The sequence below is a fragment of the Bidens hawaiensis genome, unplaced genomic scaffold, assembly GCF_021521415.1.
Source record: "Bidens hawaiensis isolate Kalapana, Puna unplaced genomic scaffold, B.hawaiensis_p1.1 tig00015792_1, whole genome shotgun sequence".
Lineage (NCBI taxonomy): Eukaryota > Viridiplantae > Streptophyta > Magnoliopsida > Asterales > Asteraceae > Bidens > Bidens hawaiensis.
This window is the reverse complement of record NW_027492411.1, coordinates 277,106-299,180: the sequence shown is the minus strand read 5'-3', so window position 1 is coordinate 299,180 and position 22,075 is coordinate 277,106. Positions and strand designations below refer to the sequence as shown.

Genomic DNA, 22,075 nt, shown 5'->3' with positions numbered 1-22,075 from the left:
TGCTCACCTTTTAAAGTTGTTAAAAGTTATAATTTAAAATTTATGATTTGCCGATTTATCTCTTAAATATTTAAATCAGTCATGTTCATCTTGTCTCGTCATTTAATTTGGGTATTCATCTTATGTTTTATCTTTAATAACTATGGCATATAGAGTCCTAGTCGTAGTATTTTACCACCGATTGTGTGTTCTTTGTAATAGCTATTTATATTTTTCTCCTGTTTAAATAAAATGTGATTGTTTTAGTGGTATAATTTTTTGAGTTCACTTTTTTTTTTACAAAATAGCATTTTCATTAACTACAAATTAGTTACATTGCAATAAAGTGACAGATTAACAAACAACAAGTTATGTCGTAACCCCATTTTGAATAGCAAACTCAATCTTGTTATTCTAATCCAACATCATGTTATTAAGGCGAACGAGGTTAAAGTTTGATTCTTTTTCAAAATTGCTATTCATAAAGGGCTAACGACGCAGCGGACTAACCGAAAATGAAATGAAAATGAATTGCATGCTAAAAACAAACTTACAACCGCGGTTATTCAATGAAGCCCCACTGTTCAATCTTTCTTCTTCGAACCCTCGATAGGGTTCCAGTAATGGACAATGTTCCAAAACCGATCAACCAATTACTCATTTTATCAATCATCTTCACTTCATCTTGCTTTCTTGTATCCGCCAATGATTCAAACAAATCAGCATTTCTGGAGTTCAAATCCGCCGTTTCGGATCCTACCGGAGTGTTAGAGAATTGGGTTTAACCAATTCGGATCATTGTTAGTGGATCGGGGTCACGTGTTGTCACACCCCGACTAGGTAGTTGCGGAAGCGTAATACGGGAATGTAACAGATAACTCCGGTATCAATCACATTGTTTATAAAGAAATTCAACAAACTAATTTACATCATATTACATTGGTTGGTACTAAGTTTATAAACTAAGTGAAAACAGATAACCAGTTCTTGGGCTTCTTATTCATTACTATGTACTTGCAATTTACAACGATTCAACTTTAGTTTATAACACCGAGCACGTAGCAATCATTCCAACTTTGGCTCACCTGAAAAGCATGTTAAAACGGGTCAACTACGTTTAGTTGGTGAGTTTCATGTTTCACGAGTAAGAACGAAAATCAATATACGAGTTCATAAAGTTCACTGTATGTATGTATGTATGTATGTATGTATGTAGCATGTATGTATGTATGCATGTATGTATGCATGTATGTATGTATGTATGTATGCATGTATGTATGTATGTGTATGATATTTTTATACTAAGCCACAAATGAAACCGAAACGAGCTAAACGCATGGCCACCCTTGCCCATGTACTCCCGTTGGCATTTAACAGCCACTTTGCCCCAAGTATGTACTATTTCTAGCACCACATAGCATAATGTAATAAGATTAAATGACAATGTGCAACTGGGTTAACATGTTCCGGCATACCCCTCCGGCCCTGTCAGGTTGGGTTTGTCAAACCAATAGTACTTACTATCCATGTAACAACTCGAGTTTTTCAAACTAATATATTATATATCTAATACCCGACCCGTTTTCGCTTTCGGGTATTCTAATTAACAAAACTTCGCATTTATTAAATTTAATAATATTTTATTATTTATTGTTTACTATAATTATGTATTTTATATAAATAACTTTGGTTAATATGCAATTTTCACCCTACACTATACTTTAACCTCATTTTATATCCACACTAAAATTATAGGGACTTTTTAGCAAACCTAATTTAAATATTTTATTTTAACCCAAACCCAAGACTCATAACCCATATTTGAATCCATAACCGTGACCCGTTTAATACCTTGGACCATAATTTTCGCCCTAAACATGGAATTGATTATTGGGGATTGTTTATTTGAGTAATTTGTATCACACCGACACGTTAAATATGGAATATACGATCTTTTGATCTCATTTACGTATTAGCGAAAACCCGTTTATAGCATAGGGTTATTTTACGACTTACAGTTATTTAAAATTCAATTCAACTTGCCTTCATCTGCCCTGCTGCCTCGCGACCATAAACCCCACGTTTAATTTTGATATAAGTCTCACAATCGGCCCAGCTTGTTCATCCTTTGGCCGTCATCTGCAACTCACAATTCAACCTCAATATGTCGTCGTTTAAGGTAATTATTATATTCATAGAAATCGTCTTGCTCTGTATTACAAAAGCCCTAACATTGATTTAGATAAAATCAAACGAATTGATCGATTTCAGATCTAGGGTTTATAAGGGTTAGGGGTTCCTGTATGTTTATGATTAAAAGAGACTGTTTCCGTTTAATAATCAGCTGTAACGTTAACACAGTTGGTAATGCCTGTGTATTGGGACTTGGTGGTCGCGGGTTCGAATCCGGCCACCAGGGGTCTTTAGAATTTATTTACTTTCAGTTGTTTTTGTAATTAATATAACTAATTTTAATAATTGATAATTAAATAATTAACTGTAAATAAATAATAACTTATGAAAACAAACATCATTAGCTTATGTTTATTGTCAAACCTGTTTGAAAGTTTTCATTTACGTATATATATATATATGTACGTATATATTTTAAGTATATATTTTTAATAATATTAAACCATCGTGACTTTATTAAAACCCGACATCAATATTGGTGTTTTCTTATCTTTGAACGTCTTTATAAATTTGTTTATATTAATTTTACAAATATTTATATTATATTAATAGATGTATTAAATAGGTTTAGTTAAAAGATTTAAACAAAATTTATCTTAATATATGTTATATTTATTTATTTACACAGAATTAATAATTTGTTCGTATTCGAAGTATATCTCAAGTTATATTCATCAAATTATTTTATTTAATTCGTATACCTAGTTATTTATTTAATTTAGACTTTATTATTTCAAACACATCTTATATTAATTAACTTATTTAGGTATTTAATTATATATCATGGGTACTTTTGGGAATTTATAATTAATAAGACTATTAATAACAATGACCATAGAGATTAATCGATCATTCAAGTAATACATCTCGACCCCAAAACATAACTTAAATCACATCGAAATCTTAATTCATCAAATCATGTTATCTCATTATTAATCAATTCTAAATATTATATTATTTTAATTAGGAATCCTTGACGGTATATCCCGAAGGATTTATCTTTCTCACATGATCCTCATTTGTACTCCGTTCATCCGATCAGGTGAGTAATCACTCCCCTATTTTACTTGTTTTCAAATGTTTTGGGGACACTTGCGTACCATTTATCATATTATTTATCTTATTATTTCTCAAACGCAAACTGTGATCTTTGTGTCGTGTATCAATTGAATGATTGCCTGTTACTTGCTATTTGCTTACTTGCTTACTTGAATCGCATTCAGAGAGGTCCAACATAATCTCATTATAGTATGATCATACGACCGTCGTAGTGGCCGGAGCCCGATCGCGTTGGCAATGGTTTCACCGACACCTCATTTTTGATAACCAATGCCCATTCGCATGGCAACGGTTTAGACCTTTCTTTATGGTTGATTGTTTATGTATGTGCTATGGTTTAATTGGTTATACTCACAGATAACAGTTTTGCCTATTTTTATTCACTTATATCATTATATATTATTATTATTATTATTATTTTTTGTGTCCAAACTGGTGATCTACTCACTCAACATGTGTTGTTGACAAACATATATTTTGTACGCATTTGCAGGTTATAGATTTGGATTGCTTAGCGAACTGAAGCTCACATAGAGATGACTTTAGGATAAAACATATACAAGAATAGTTGGTTTTGTATTTGTAATTTTCTTTATTTGTTGTATATGAATGTTGTTTGATAATAAATAAATTAAATAGATATTGTCATTTATTAATCTTGCTTGATAGTAACCTTTAAAAAGCCGTGAGCAATCAGTTCGCCCCGGCATTTCCGCCTTAGGTTGAGGTGTGACAATCCCCACGTCACCGGCGCGAAGTTAATCACTTGTGTTTGTGGTGACTTTCAAGTGTTAGTACTTATATAATTCACATCATCACAAGTTTCAAGTATGTACGCATATATAAACACGATTTCCATCCCAAAAGTTCGTAAAACAGTTTAGAAAGTGGGGTCATGAAACTCACCTTATCGTAGTAGTGATCGACTACACGCGTAGTATGTATAATGTCTCGACTATAGCTTGTATCCTATAATCGGTATAGTACGGTTAACACTAGTACAATCTTTAAACTAAATTGGGTTGTATAACTAGTCTGGGTATAGCTGTTACGCCCAGAACATGCTAGTAGTCTTAGATTGTGACGTTGTATGTTATGAAATGTTTAAAACCGTATTTGGCTCAGTTGCATCGTTTTTCGTGCCTAGCCAAGTTGATCATTTACGCGTTTAGGAAGTAGGTAAGATCACACAAACTTAAGTAAACATACTGTTTTATAAAATTATTTGATTTATTAAAGAAGTTTAAAGCTTCGGTATCTAAATTGATCGCAGGGTTCGTTTCCGTTTTCATACGTGTTTGATTGTAAAAAACGCGTACAATTCACCCGAAATGTCCGGAAATCTTGTAAAAAGTTCGTTTTTATTAATTTCATCCAAAACTATGATATTTGACCACTTTTGATGTTTTGATATACCAGTCAGTTCGTTGAACACAAAACTGCTGGTTTCGTCAAAACATATATAATTTAAATCTTCAAATAATCATAACCATTTATGTAATTACATATAAATTATGAGAATTTTTGTAAAAATAAAGTAAAATCTGTAGAATTTTATAAAAATATTTTTAGAATTTTTGTACTTAACTATTTATTTATAAAAATTCATTTTATGTGTTATAATTAACTGATAAATAACCCGTTTATACCCAATGATTCCCAAAAAAAATCCTATAATTTGTCTAAATGGTCACAATACCATAACACAACCCCTGTATCATTCCCAGAACCTAATTCTTTGACCAAAATATCCTTTTGTGCATTTTTCGACTGTTAAAACTCGATAAAAACACAAATGCACAACTTATACATAGACATCTCCAAATGATCCAAAATTTTACCAGTGATCTTAACATAACATTTTGAGTCCCAAATGTTTAATGAAGGTTACCTATTTTTCCCAAATAACGCTAATAAACAGTAATAAATTCGCCAAATATTCTCCGTTTATCGAAAATTTACCAAATTTGAACAGGGACTCATTTATATGATCCATAATGTTCATGAAATGTTTCAAAATCTAAAAACAAGCACATCACAATCGAATCACAAACAGCCCCCCTAAACGAGTAATACGGTAATTACCTTTTCGGTTTTCGATAGTTTTTGGTGGTTTTATCGACTCTTCGGGTCTTGGGTCACAAATTCAGTGTATCTTAATATCATATAACACAAAAAAAGCATATATCATCCATAGTCCAGCCTTGTTAATTAGGGTTTCGCTTAGGGTTTCAAACCGAACTTTTAAAAAGTAAAAACGTTATATTAGCGTTCTAATCCGTGTTTTTGGTAAAAAAACCTATATAGTTCTGCTTTGTAAACATGTTTAACATCAAAACATGATTTTAGGTGATTTTTAGGGTTTTTGAATGGTTAAACATGTTTATTACTAATCAAGACATGTTTATATGATTAAAATTTGATTAAAACATGATTGAAAGTTCATAAAAATTAAGATTTACCTTGATGTTTTCATAGGTTTATGAAGAAAAGTGCCTAGGAAAAATTGGTTTAGTGTGAAAGAACTTGAGAAAAATCAAGAAACAACAAAATATATATTAGAGGGGGGAGGGGCTTCAATATTGGCGGCCGCAAGTCTTGGGCCCCATTTGGACCTCCTCTCTAGTCCAATTTGTCTTGGTTTTTGTGCCAGGTTTTAATATCGGTCCAAATTTAGTTCGGGTTCGGTTTTTAGCGAGAAAATAGTTTGGGTGCGAAAAACAGCGCGAAAACGGACGTTTTTCGACTCATTTTTGCAAAATAATAAAAACATTTTAAGTTGTTGTAAAAACCCAAAATATTTTCACGGATTGCTTAAAACGTGTTATATAAGTGTTTTATAAATCTTTTTCGGCTTAACGGATGCTATAATGCTCGTTTTGGTGTTAACGGTTGCGTTTAAACTCATAGCGTATTGTTAAACGAAACCTTTTTCGTTTAAATGGTTTTAAACGTGCTGAGGCCTAAATATCAATATGTTAGCCACTATAATATATATTTAACTCATATATGACCCCTCGGTATATATACGGGTCATAATCAGTGTCACACCCCGACCAAAGGCGGCGAAACATGCCGTGATGCAACGGATTGCCCAAATCACAAGACACTATTTAAAGTGACAATATTTAATCAACTCATTTATTTTATAAATCAATAAACAATCATATAACTTGTTCATACAAAACAAACTGAGTACAAGTAAACATATATATATTGTTCGTTTTTCTAATATCCTAATAGTCTTGATAACGTTTTCCGTCAAGTTCTCGAGTCAACCAAAGTCAAACCTGTAACATTTCATAAAATAAAGTTTATCAACACAAAGTTTAGTGAGAAATTCATATGTTGAGCATATAGTATATAGTAAGGAAATGCCACAAAACATGTATACAAAACGATAAATAAAAGCAATAACTTGATAAATAGATATCGCTAATAGAATTACGTTAGCGACACCTAGCTATGAGGGGATGCCAAATAGTCTAGGATTTTATAGTTATCGTTAATTGCATTACGTTAACGGCACCTTGCTACAAGGGGATTCAAAGTAGTCTAGGATTTTATAGTTCCACCAACCAAAAGCGATAAACACATAAGCATATAATCATAGAACATCAAATCGAACAATTATTTAAGTAAAGTATACAATAATGTTTGTGGTTTAAGACTCAAGTATAAAGCATTTAGTTTGAATAAGTATGAAATGTCACCCCCAAAATAAAAGATAGAAAAACGGGGTATGAAAGTACTCACTTTCAAGTTATAAACTTGATCGGTAAAATAACGGGTAACTGGAAGGATGAGGTTTAATGGGCAAGGTTTAGGTGAAAGGAAGTCTTGTATTTGAAAGGTTGTCTAGGAAGTCTTTAAATGGAATAAATGATAAAAAAATGCAACAATTTAAAGTTTATGGTTTAAAATGTAATTATTTACGAATTTATAATAATAACCCTTTAAAAATGTAAGTTTGCTCGAAACCGGGTTAAAGTATCTAACCTTAATATTTACTCAACCAATGTTGAGTAATAAGGTGGGTAAAATGCAAGAATGCAAGTTCCTTTGGAATAAAGATACTAAAACGGGTTTTAACGAGTGTTTCGGGTGTTGATAATTGGTCAAACTCAAAGTTAACTTTCCAAAATAATGAATGTTATGAGATAACTCAATAAAACTTAATAAGACTTAACCAAGTATGTAGATCTATTGTTTTAGAACTATCAATGTACGTTAAGCGAGTGTTCGGTTTTGTCGGTCCAAACTTTGTTATGAGAGCAAGTTGGATCCAACATTTTCAAGTACTTAAGAAAATAATTAAAATCAGTTTGTAAACTATTTTTTAAGAAATATACAAGTCTTGATAGCTAAAAACACACTGGTGTGTCTTAAGCGAGTGAAAATCGGTTTAGTTCGGTTTGGTTCGGTTTCCATCTCACAAATAGTTCATTGATGGTTTCCACATGCCCAAATATCCAAGAACTTGTATAATAATTTGTAATTGAAGAAACTTAAGTTTTACACCCAAAAGGTTAAAAATAAAGTCTTTAAACAAGAGTTCGGTTTTGGTTCGGCTTCCATCTCCCAATAAGTTCATAGATGTAACATCCCGTTTTCTAGTTTCGGTTAATAAAATGAGAATTTATTATGAGTCGGGCTAATGTTGGGTTAAATGGATATGAGTTGTGGACTTGGTTATGAAGGAAAGAGGAAAAGACCATGGGCTTAAGCCCATGATCCATAATTATATAAACCATTAATCACCCATTTAATTCATTTTACACATATTCCATACACCACCAAAACACACACGTAAGCTCTCTCTCTAATTTCTCTCCTTTCTCTAGCCGATCCAAGATAGAAAACCAATCCCGATTCAAGGTAATGATAGTATTATGTTATATGAGCTTAAACCCGTTAGATATGGTCACGAAACGACGAGCAGACACCGTTAATCCGTTTAAGTCACGAGATCCGGGTGAAATCAGGTATAAACCGAACCTAAGATGAGCTTAGGGATCACCCTAGCTCAGATCTGGATCGAACGGGGCGAAAAACGGTGAAAAACGAGCCAAAACTTGTTTTACCGGCGAAACCGCGTTTTTCTGGCGACGGCGCCGGAAGGGCGGCGTCGGAAAGTATGTACAAGGTAAGGGAATGCCAGAGAATGTTTATGACATTCTCTGATCTAACCCTAATTCGTTTACGAGGATTTAACGAACTAGGGGTGATTCGCCAAGTAATTCGTTAAAGAAAGCATAGCGGACTAGCTTCAGTTCGTGTTCAATTCGTTAAGGGAAAAGATAACGAATCACCCTTGATTCGTTATAGTCATTCGTTAAAGGAGATAACGAATTGGAAGGTCCATTTCATTACATGGACTGATTCGCTACATGAACTGATTCGTCAAAGGACTAGTTCGTTATAAGGTCCAATTTGTTTACTAACCAGTTCGTTAAAGGGTTCAATTCGTTACAAGGACCAGTTCGCTAAGATAAGCCAATTCGTTAAGAGCAATGTAACGAACTAGAAGTTTAACAAAAGGACAGAATGATCCCTAAACTTAGAAAAAGAATGATTTAATTACAAAGAAGCCCTTGAACTTTTAAGTAGCAAATTAATTAATGATTCAAAATTCTAATGGCAAATGTGATAAGACAGTTAATGGAAACAAAAATTTTCCATTGGACCCTGCTAGGGGCTGCCGTTCGACCCCATCCAGGGGCTGCCACCCCTAGACCCCGCTGCCAGGGGCGCTGCCCCTGGACCCCCGTTCGTTGAGGGTTATAACTAGACTAGAAACGCGATGTGAGTAGTGATAGTTAATTGATACGTGTAATTGTTATACAGGTAGTCGAGCTCAGCTAAGGAAAGGATTAACAATTAACGGTGAACGTAATCGAGTTCAGGTGTGTTTCTAACCCCACTTCATTGTTATGTTTTCGGGGCTGTGTGCATACTCGATGTGATAGTTAATACGCTTACCTTAAGTGGTAAGTGTATGCCTTATATGAATTATGTATGATGATTTCTTGACGGTGCATGAACGATCTTCGGATATTGCATGGACCGTCAGGTGGTAGCTAAAGATATGAATGATATATATGATGTATGATTGATGTATGAATGAAGTATGTATGATGTATGAATGATATATGTATGGTATGTAAATAGTACGTGAACGATCTTCGGATATTACACGTGTTATTAAGGCAAGTATGTAAAGGACATGTATGTTACAGTAGCACTATATAAAGGGACCAGAGCTTAATAATATCTGTGAGGATAGGGACCAGACCCTAATAATATATGTGAGGATAGGGACCAGACCCTTATAATATCTGTGATGGTAGGGACCAGACCTTAATAATTCTGTGATGTTGGGGACCAGACCCTTATGATATATGTGAGGTTATAGGGCGAAAGGCTTTTTAAATAGTATGGATAGTTATGCAAGTAAAATAAAGTATGAATAATGTACACACCTTCGGGCACGTGTGCAAGTATGAGAACATATTGTATGTCGTATGATTAACTAGAACTCACTCAGCGTAGCTGACTTTTAGTATGCACGCAGGTGAGTAGATTGAGGCAGCTTGCATAAGGGGAAGCACATGGAATGAACTTGAAGAAGCTGGCATCTCAAGAAATGTTATGTTATTTTTAAAGGACAATATTTTATGTTTAAATGTTTTAAATGCCCGTTAAGACAAGAATCGATGGTTATGTAATATTATGGTTTGAATGTTTTAATATTCCGCGAATGTTTTTATTAACTCTGATATTATGAACTGTGTTTATGAGTAAATCCAACGTCCAAAGTAGGGCACCGGTAACGGGGCCTTACAATAGATGGTTTCCACATGCCCAATATCAAAAAACTTGTAAAAATGATTTTAGAAACTCAAATCTAACATTAAACATGTTTAAACAACTATTTTAACAAAACTAGTAAGCAAAAGTTCAGTTTACGGTTTTGAGCTATTTACGGTAAAACCGAAGCATAGACCCTCAACCCATAACCATGGAACTTGTAAATAAACTAAAATGAGCAGAAGTTAAGCATGGTTAGTAAGCAATAATAAAGTTAGATTGTTAGATGCGGAAAATATATAACATGGACCACGTAAGTCCTCCATGAAGCCTTGCCTTACAAGGTCCGAAACCTCACCGATTGGAACTGGAGAAGTAACTACAAAAGGTAACAAGGGATGTATATTATATATATGTTGCAACAACAAGCTTGAATCATATGAAGTTAGTAGAAAACAAAGGAAACTCTTGTTTGACTCTTGAAGGTCAAACAAGTAGGAACTTGAAGATTGGAGCTTAGAACTTAGGTTGAGAGTGTTTGATGAGTATGAGTAGTTTCAAATGAGTGGTGAGGCTTGGTTCCAGGAAAGATAAGGCGTTAGGGTTATCCACAAGGTTGCTTTAGAGATTTCCAAGTATTTTGATTGGTTAAGAGGGTTAAACATGTGATATAACAAGCCAAAAACAAGTTTTATGCATCAGTGGCCCCGAGGCACCGCGCGACCGACTTCTCCTGCCCTGGGTGGGGTGGGTTGGTCCAACGCGTCTTGCGTGGTTCGTTTCGTGTCCCGGAAGTTCGTTTTCGATGTAATTTGATCATTTTAAAGGCGTTTTCGAATCCGTAAAAGGGGGTTTTCAAATTGAACAAGTGGGAATGATTTAGTAACATTAAATCCAATACTTTATATATTTGAAATGTTCGGAATATAAATCGGGTCGGTTTACGTGATAAATGAATACACAAACGAATACAAATAGAACCCGAAATTGACGAATGTCACAGTATCCCCAACTTTTTTGAAATTTCGTCCCGAAATTAAAATAAACTCAAAGAAAAATAATTAATAACGAATGTCGCTTTTAGTAAGACTATTGCATGAAAAAATTAAAAAAAAGCATTACGTCAAATCCTTTCATGATTCGAAAAACGCTACGAATGAGAATCATAATAAAGTCACTTATATATAGGATGTACCGGCGACGTATCCACCATGCCCTTATCATAACTCGCATTTATACCGTCTTTCCGCTATCATCCTCAAGACTGAGTTATCGCACACAACCGCACTTACTATGGCTAACATACGGGGATTTTGGATAACTAATTGTGCACCCATAATTATGTAGATCTTCGTATGGTCCACATGGTTCGTTCCATTGTGTGGTTTAAGAGAAATATTTATTCGAAATTTTAAACATTAGAAACGTACATAAATCTGTTGAATTTTACAAATATTGATAAACCAATACCAACGGTTGAAAATTTTTGGGATTGATTTTTAAATAAGAAATAAAAATGGGATAAATAATTGAAACAACTAAAATCTTAGAATATAAACCAAGGTGAAATTAACAATTCAGTTTAAATAAGTAGATACGATTGAATAACTAAAATCCAGGGTAGACAATTACGAAATAAGATTTGAAGTCAAATGTCATCAATGTGAAAAGAATAAACAAATCATTAAAATCCATGGTTGTACGTCGGGACACAATTTAGTATAAAATCCGATGAGTGAAAAATGAGAAAAAAAATCAATAAGTGAGTACATGAGGTTGGGATAAACAACGATATAATTAACAATAACAGTGTACGATGAGTTTCATACGTGAACAAACTTGAGGTTATAAGCAATTGAGAATACGATTGTGTGAAATGTAATAATATGAGAAATAAGGTAAGTTCCTTGGGGTGACGGATACATGTATCAATGACATGAGGTCGAAGACTCACTCAAAAATAAACCGAATACAACTAGTTAGATAGCAGTAAGCGGGTATCGAACACAAGGAGTTTGTGGAAAATGCGTTATTAAGTAGCACAATAATTACTCTATATTAAACTAAGTGCAAAAGTAAATTCAAAGATTTGGTTGTTTGGTTTTGATTAACAAAAAGAACTAAAGCAATAAACGAGTTTTAAACAATATGAGAAACAATGCTCTCCCCCGATTTCAGGTTTTCAATATTGATAAAGTTAACGTTTACTTGTGGGATGAACTACAAAAAATATAGTTTGTGAAAATGTGTTTGAATATGATAAAAGATGACTAAGTACTTGGGATTAATAAAAGGCAAGGTTGTCACTCAATAATCAGTTTTATATAGATAATCCTAATTCTCTTTTAATAAATCTCGATTGCCTATGGCACCAAGAACTGATCATCAAGAACAAGGATTTACACTATACTAACAATTACTAATCAAACTCATAATCACCATAGCAATCTAGTCATAGAATCAAAAGACTATCCCACAAATAACATAAACGAATAACAAGTAATCAATTGAAACCCTTACAATTCGGGAGAGAACACAAAGAGTACTAGCCACACATCGTTTGATTAATCATCACATCAATTAAGATAATCGTACGAATCATAAACCCAAACGAATGATTACAATCACCAAAGTATTGTTCTTGTACTCCAAAAATCGTCCTTAGGGTGTCTAGAATGGAAGATATGTGAAAAGACACCCAAAAACGGAATAAAAACAAAAGAAAACGACTGTTGCGGTCTCCGGACCGTGACCCATAGTCCAGACCATGGCCCACGGTGCCCCCAAACTCACGGTACGGTGAAAACTGTCATTTTTGGTCAATTGGACCGTGGCCCACGGTACAGACCGTGGGCCACGATGGAGCTCTTTCTCATTATCTTGTTTTCTTCATATCTTTCTCGTTTTAACTCCGTTTTATTCGCCGTTTTCGCCCACATTCTCGTGATTTCATCCTCTATCTCCTCATACCTGAAAATAACCACACAAAAGTAGTTATCTAGTTCCCATGAAATTAACACTTAATGCATAGATTTTTATATCATTTAAGCTCACTTACGGGTCATACTCCGATGCACCCATCAAGGTTGGGATAAACAACGATACAATTAACAATAACAGCGTACGATGAGTTTCATACGTGAACAAACTTGAGGTTATAAGCAATTGAGAATACGATTGTGTGAAATGTAATAATATGAGAAATAAGGTGAGTCCCTTGGGGTGATGCATACATCTATCAAACATAAATAAAATTTGACTAACTTGACAAAACGATCGATGAAATGTGATAAAACGTGAATACAGCCACTATTGTGAAACCATTATATAATCGTCATTATAGTAACGGTTTCTAATAGCGCCAAAACTTGCGGACAACCACACATAGGTCGCTTAATAGATTAAATGAAATGATGTAGAATAATACATAGAATCGTGTTTCGCTTTGAAATGCATAAATGCTCAAATATGAATAACATAGTCATGAAAATATCATTTAAAAGATAAACGAAAATTTTAGCGAAAGTGAGGCTTCGAAAGTAGTATATCAGTGTTTATTAAATAACTTGAATTCGGTCATGAATAATCAAAACACAAAATGAAATCTCACGTGTATAAATTTACCATCGAAACATCTTATCAATTGAAAAGAAAATCGTAATAATTGTGAGACTCGAATTAATGACGAATTATGTAAATCGCGTATAACATACTCTTTGAAAATAATAGAATGAAATTGAAGAGGAAGTCTTAAGTAAAGCCGTTCAATCGTTTCCCAGAAAATGTATATAGTAACAAAGCATCGCGGTAACGCGTAGCTAGAGAAACATTTAAAATTGCTATCAAATGAAAATCTTGTAAGTTAAATTGTTAAAGGAATTTGTATACATAAAGATGTTGTGATGAAAATAATTTTATGAAGAAATGATGCTTGCGATAATAAGAGGTAATAATTGGCATAATTTGAGTCACAATATCTAATATAAAGCATTTATAAATGCTTCCCAAAAGATTTTGTAAAGCCATGGTCATTGAGTTTATGCAGAAATGATGAAAGTTGCAATTTGTTATAGAATAATTCTCAAATCCAACATTCAAATTGAACCTCGTATTAATAAAGTTATTACATGATTTATCACCTTAGGTGACAATATTTAAAATCTTGAAATCACACATATAATCGTTTAATAATCTTTGAAAACAAATCCTCATAATAGAATTTTGGTAACATGACAATCTTAGATTTTTCAAAGATGGTTTATAAGATATGGACATAATATGTAAATTGTTATTCTTGAAAGAGTTTATGATTTTAAAAGTGATTATTTGAACACATGAGGTCATTATAAATACGCTAGTTGTATATACATAAAAAATATTTTAAGGGAAAACTGGAGCTTGCGTGTGTATGGAGGGGTTTTAGAATTCGAACGATGAATGGTTTGGAAATTTAGTGAAAAGTGAGTGTGTCTCGGTTGGCTTGCGTAGTTGAGTTTTCTTGAGTTGGATCGATGAGATTTGTTAGGTTTAGGTCGCTTGCGTGGGTTAGGCTTAGATGACTTGTGTGAGTAGTGATTTAGGCTATTTGGATGAGGTTGCTAATTTGAGTTTGGATTAAGTTGATGGGTTGGATAATTCGATCTTGACTAGTTTGGGTTTGGATTTGGCTTATACATGTATTTTGCAAGGAGTGTTTGGGTTACAATTTTGGTGTCAAACTCTAGGGTTGGAAAGGAACAGTGTGGCGACATGGTTTGCGATTTGGCATAGCATAAGTCGAAGGATTAAGTCATAGTTGGGTAAAATTTGGTTTGTATATGTCTAAGGCATTTGTGGGTGTGTTTGTTAGAGTCACTGAAGTATTAGGATGGTGAGTTGGTAGGTAAAGGTGTCGGTATTTAGGGCTTGTTGATTTTGTATATCTCGGCTTTGCATGGGGTTCGAGCATGTGAGGGTATAACTTTGGTATGTTAGGTTTCGTTCATATCGGGGAAAAATTTGAGTGCTCGGGAAACTTTTGAAGTAGAGGGGTGGTTTGATTTAAGGTGGTAGTTTGAGATGGAATGCATGTGTTTGGAAGCTCGAGGTTGCGTTTAGGGAAATTTCGAGTAATAAAAGTTTTAAATCGAAAATATCATAGCTTATAAATAGTGATTGAAACATTCATGAATCATTTGATGATTAAATGACGAGTTAATATATACTTTATAAATAAAATATTGAGATCCAAGCTTGTGAGTTACAACAATTATAATTTTTGCTAAAAAAAATTTCAACTAAATTTAGAGTTGGTACGATCGTCAGGTCTGCTTGAGTTGAAAGTAATTCATGAGGAAATTTTGAAATAAATCTACTTTCGTAACGTAAATCGTTTTCTTGAATTGCTTAAAATTGACTAGTGGAAATTTTCATAGAAAACTAAAATAATAAGATTTGCTTATTTTGAAGTTTATTGTAAAAATAAGAGTCGATTGTCATGAGGAAGCAAAATAAGTTTTATAAGGGTCAAAACAAGATTCCTTGCTTATGAGGAAATAAGTATAAAAAGAATAAGTTAATTTAATGTCGGAATTTGTTTTGAGGTATCAATATGAATGTTAAAAGTTTTTTTTGAGCGTAAGAATTTTGCGTATTGAATGTTTTTTTACCAAGTTCGTTATTTAATATCATATAACGAAAATATCATGGTAAGTTTAAAATGATCGTCATTGTGAATCAAGAAATCGAAAATAAAGATTTTTGTCTATAAAATAGAATTTCTATGATGTTTTGTATGAGAATTTCAAGAAAATTACAAGCTATAAGTTTGTGAATTTCTCGAAATAAATCAAGGCAAAACTACCACGTATATTATATAATGTAGTATAATTAAAAATGTCTTGAGAAGTTTAAATAATTAATATTTTGAAATGATCGTTCAAAATAAACAGAATAGTTAAAAAAATAAAATTTTATAAAATTTTTGTACAAGGACTTTAAAGATAATTTAAAGTTTATACAATAGGAAATTTACTTGAAAAATTGAGGTAAAATTTATCATAAAACTTTCTTAATATGATGAAATTCATATAATAAGAATTTTGTTTGTAAATAGTCTTAATGAAAAGAAATGGCATATTAAAAAAATCATTATGAATAGATCAAACTATATATATACATATATTTTTAACTTATATCGAAGAGATCATAGTGAACGAAATTTGTAATAAAAATCATTGTGAAATCAAAATGAGAAAATTGGTGTAAAACTTTACCATATAAAATCGAGATATAAAAGAATTATTAACAAAAAATATACATATACATATATATATATATAACATATATATATATATATATATATATAACATTTATAAATGAAGAATTGTGATAAGAATTTATAACAAAATAAAGGGAAAATGGTTTAAATTCTTGAAACATAATAATAATGTTTTAAGATTTAAAGGCGGAAAAATCGTGCATGAACCACCATGACTTGATATTCCGACACTAAAAACCTTTTTACAAAAATACCATGTTGGAGTCTAAATATGTGCACGTACCACTGCGTCTTTTTCATGTTTTCGACTCAAATAACGATTGTAACAAAAATAATAAATCGAAATACAACATCATGTCAAAACACTAGTCCACGAACCATGTGGTTCTATTGTTTCAACACCGAAAATTAGGATGGCGACCGGAACGCTCGCATTCGACAACTTAAAGTGGTTATCTCATATGAGACAATCTTTAAGGAGATTTGAAACAACGAGACCCAAGTTAAGCTCGTGATTCATAAAACACAACAAAAACTAATGTTTTTGCAGTAAGGTAAGGATACCATACATTATTATGAAAGTGCATGTATGTGTATATATAAAATTAAACAAAAGTAAGGTAAGGATATCTTAGGATGTTTCGAGTGTTTGTGTATATTTACAATTTAATGAGATAAATGAGCATATAATTAAATAAGTGTATTGAACAATCAAGTAGGGTAAACACGTATAGGCAACACGTATAATGACCATAAAGAAAAAACTATACTAGGTCATTACGTCAAACCACCTATCCTATAGTCTTGTGGCTCTAATACCAATCTGTCACACCCCGACCAAAGGCGGCGAAACATGTCGGGATGCAACAGATTACCCAAAACACAAGACACTATTTAAAGTGACAATATTTATTCAACTCATTATTTCATAAATCAATAAACAATCATATAACTTGTTCATACAAAACAAATTGAGTACAAGTAAACAAATATATATTGTTCGTTTTTCTAATATCCTAATAGTTTTGATAACATTTTTCGTCAAGTTCTTGAGTCAACCAAAGTCAAACATGTAACATTTCATAAAATAAAGTTTATCAACACAAAGGTTGGTGAGCAATTCATATGTTTGAGCATATAATATATAGTAAGGAAATGCCACAAAACTTGTATACAAAACGATAAATAAAAGCAATAACTTGGATAAATAGATATCGCTAATAGAATTACGTTAGCGACAACTAGCTATGAGGGATGCCAAATATTCTAGGATTCTATAGTTATCGTTAATTGCATTACGTTAACGACACCTTGCTACACGGGGATGCCAAGTAGTCTAGGATTTTATAGTTCCACCAACCAAAAGCGATAAACACATAAGCATATAATCATAGAACACCAAATCGAACAATTATTTAAGTAAAGTATACAATAATGTTTGTGGTTTAAGACTCAAGTATAAAGCATTTAGTTTGAATAAGTATGAAATGTCACCCCCAAAATAAAAGATAGAAAAACGGGGTATGAAAGTACTCACTTTCAAGCTATAAACTTGATCGGTAATATAACAGGTAACCGGAAGGATGAGGTTTAATGGGCAAGGTTTAGGTGAAAGGAAGTCTTGTAGAAAGGTTGTCTAGGAAGTCTTTAAATGGAATAAACGATAAAAAATGCAATAGTTTAAAGTTTAAGGTTTAAAATGTAATTATTTACGAATTTATAATAATAACCCTTTAAAAATGTAAGTTTGCTCGAAACCGGGTTAAAGTATCTAATCTTAATATTAACTCAACCAATGTTGAGTAATAAGGTGGGTAAAAATGCAAGAATTCAAGTCCCTTTGGAATAAAGATACTAAAACGGGGTTTTAGCGAGTGTTTCAGGTTGTTGGTTCGGGTCTTGATAATTGGTCAAACCCAAAGTCAACTTTCCAAAATAATGAATGTTATGAGATAACTCAATAAAACTTAATAAGACTTAACCAAGTATGTAGATATATTGTTTTAGAACTATTAAGGTACGTTAAGCGAGTGTTCGGTTTTGCCGGTCCAAACTTTGTTATGAGAGCAAGTCGGATCCAACATTTCCAAATACTTAAGAAAATAATTAAAATTAGTTTGTAAACTATTTTTAAAGAAATATACAAGTCTTGATAGCTAAAAAACACACTTGTGTGTCTTAAGCGAGTGAAAATCGGTTTAGTTCGGTTTGGTTCGGTTTCCATCTCACAAATAGTTCATTGAGGGTTTCCACATTTCCAAATATCCAAGAACTTGTATAATAATTTATAATTGAAGAAACTTAAGTTTTACAACCAAAAAGTTAACAATAAAGTCTTTAAACAAGAGTTCAGTTTTGGTTCGGTTTCCATCTCCCAATAAGTTCATAGATGGTTTCGACATGCCCATTATCAAAAAACTCGTAAAAATGATTTTAGAAACTCAAATCTAACATAAAACATGTTTAAACAACTATTTTAACAAAACTAGTAAGCAAAAGTTCTGTTTACGGTTTTGAGCTAGCTATTTACGGTTAAACCGAAGCATAGACCCTCAAACCATAACCATGGAACTTGTAATAAAACTAAAATAAGCAGAAGTTAAGCATGGTTAGTAAGCAATAATAAAGTTAGATTGTTAGGCGCGGAAAATATATAACAAGGACCACGTAAGTCCTCCATGAAGCCTTGCCTTACAAGGTCCGAAACCTCACCGATCGGAACCGGAGAAGTAACTACCAAAGGTAACAACGGGTGTATATTATATATATGTTGCAACAACAAGATTGAAATGTTGGACTCGGTCTGCCCAAGAGACATATTAAATTGATGTGGCTAGTACGTTATGATCCAAGTCGGGTCATACCCAATAACAAGCTAGACAAACACCGATAATATTCGTTCATATATGATGTGATCATAACAAATGAATATTAACACTTGAGTTATTTGGAAAGGGGTTTCTAAATAAAATGTACTTGTGTAATAAAAAAATCATATGGATGATTTATGTTTTATGAAAGAACATTACATAGTGTTATTTAAGTTGGTTAAATAACAATATGTGAATAATAATAACCAAGCATGTCTCTTAACATATAATAGGTTTTATACGTTATAAGTTATAAACTTATAAAAGTATATATGTATGGATATATATATATATATATATGTTTAAAGTTTTATAAAAGAAAAGGATAATAACTCTTTCAAATGTAATATTATTATATGTTTGAGTGGAGACATGCAAGGTGAGTGGAGACATGCAATGGTTATTATTGGTGGAGAGAAAGATGCCTTTATATAAAACCAAGTCTTTCTCTTTCATTCTTTCATAACACACATAATTTCCAAGTAAACTTTTCTCTCTTCTTCTCTTGGGTATTTTCATCCAACATAAGAAAACAAGAAGAAAATTTCAAGTGCAAATCCTAGCTAGAAGTGGTGTGTTGTTGAAGCTTGGGGTATGCTAGCTTGAGGAGCTTCCATATTCAAGTTCTTACCTTTCAATCATCATCTCTTTCACTCGGTTTTGTCATATTGAAAGGTAGTAGTAACATGCATGGACTTATAGTGACATGCATGTATTTGATAGTGTGTAATTCGTATTTGGATCCGGGTATGGGTTTTGCATGTTTAAAATTGGTTTTATACATATCATATTAACAAGATTTAAAACTTTTATATCCGCTGCGTTTTTGGTAAAATAGGGATTTTATCACTTTGATAATCTTGTTAAAACCCAACAATGGCATCAAGAGCCGCTTATACGAATGCATGCTTCATTAGACCCAAAATTTTTCGGGTTTATGATGGGTTTCACCATTTGGCCGAAACTTTTTGGGGTTTTGGTTACCCCATGGTTTTTCAAGGTTATACTTTACATGCATGTGGTAATCTTGAAAAACCAAGTCATTTGGATAATTGTTTAGTTTGTTTGGACAAAACCCGAAACTTTCGGTTTGCTTAAGCTTTGGCCGAAAGTTTTGAGGCAAAAAGGGGAACCATTTTGGTCTTGTATTATTGCATATTTGGATGTGTAATAGATGTTCATAACCTAGCCATGGCCTTGTGTTTGGTTGAATGATTGTGTTGGTTGTTTGTTCATTCGATTTGGTTGTAATATTTATTTGGGTTTGTAATCTATTTATTCATTCATATGGCTTGTAATAATAAGTAGATTAGATGTATTTCTTTTACTAGAAAAATGTATTAGGATATATTTTGTAAAAGAAGATGCATGGATGGAAGCCCAAATAAAATGATGAAGACCACAACACCGGGATTAAACACTTGGAGCATATGGATGCGGAATCAAGTGGGAGTTCACCGACACAAGTGCATGTTCTTTTGGGTCCCTTAGGAGAGACTTTTTGACACACTTGTCTTTGGTCAACAAGTGTGGTCAATATTAGGAGGCTATGGTTATGAACTTGTGGTTGTGTATATTTTATGCTTGCATGGTTGATTTACTTATTATTTGCAATATGGTTTGCTTAACAACTTAAAATCAACTAGCATAAAATTGGTTCCTTAGAAATCGTTAGGTAATAAAAATTGGTTTTATTAATAACTAATGATTTCATAATAAAAATGGGTTTTATTAATTGGAACTTTGAAAATGGGTTTTTCAACTAAGTACCATACATTTGAATGCATGCAAATGAAAGGTACAATAAATAGTTTTCCAATCTAGAATTTAGAAAACTAAAATCCCTTTTTAAAAACAAGTTAAACACCATCCTTTTATACGACACTTAAGTCACTTGTAGACTTGAAAGTTAGTTAGGATCACCTAAGCACTTTTAAGAAAACTTGTGATCTTAAGGTGATTTTACAAGTACTTTTGGCTTTAGGATCACCTAACCACTTGTATGAGTAAACTCACACGTGTGTATAAGTAGGACGACTTGATTTGAAACCATGACTATAGGATCACCTTAACATGGCGTTCAAAGGTGTTGATGGGATTTAACATACCAACTAAACATATGATGTTTAACCGATCCCATAAAACTAGAAGTTGCAAAGGATTGCAATTGTCAAACATTGACTACCTTGTTAATTCGAATAGTAGGATAAAGGTCACCTAACTACTATTTGAATGAAACGTTGGGTTCTAGATTTTAATCAATAATTGTCTTGGAGACATTTAAAGGGTATTAAAGATTAAAATTTTATTAATATCGAAAATACTAATTTTAACTTTGTTAAAATTCTTTTAGATGGCCGCAAACAACGCACCGAACGCAATTATCCCACACGTGCATAATCTATCACTAAGATCTATTCTGGATAAGGATCGTCTAAACTTTAACAACTTCATGGATTGGTATCGAAACTTGAGAATTGTTCTCAAGCAAGAAAAGAAGTCTTATATTTTAGACGATCCTATTCCCGATGAACCCGATGTCAATAACTTGGATGCCTATGCGGATTGGTTAAAATACACCGAGGATTCGGTGCAAGTTTCTTGCCTCATGTTGGGAACAATGATTCCCGAGATCCAAAAGGATTTCGAGAATTATGGGGCGTATGACATGATAACCCAACTTAAGGAAAGGTTCCTTACTCAAGCTCGGGTTGAGCGATTCGAAACGGTTCGAGCGCTTCATGCATGTTATATGGAAGAAACCCAATCTGTTTCATCTTATGTACTTAAGATGAAGAGCCACATTGATCGGCTTGAACGGCTTAACTGTCCCGTCTCAAAAGAGTTAGCCACGGATTTAATCCTAAATGGCTTAACTAAAAGGTTTGAGACATTCGTCATGAAC

General features: G+C 32.8%; 1 pseudogene; it reads left to right on the top strand.

Annotated features, from left to right (window-relative positions):
* Positions 1-602: 602 nt before the first annotated feature.
* LOC143549798 (LRR receptor-like serine/threonine-protein kinase RPK2) overlaps positions 603-22,075 on the top strand; it is a 75,672-nt pseudogene continuing 54,199 nt past the window's right edge.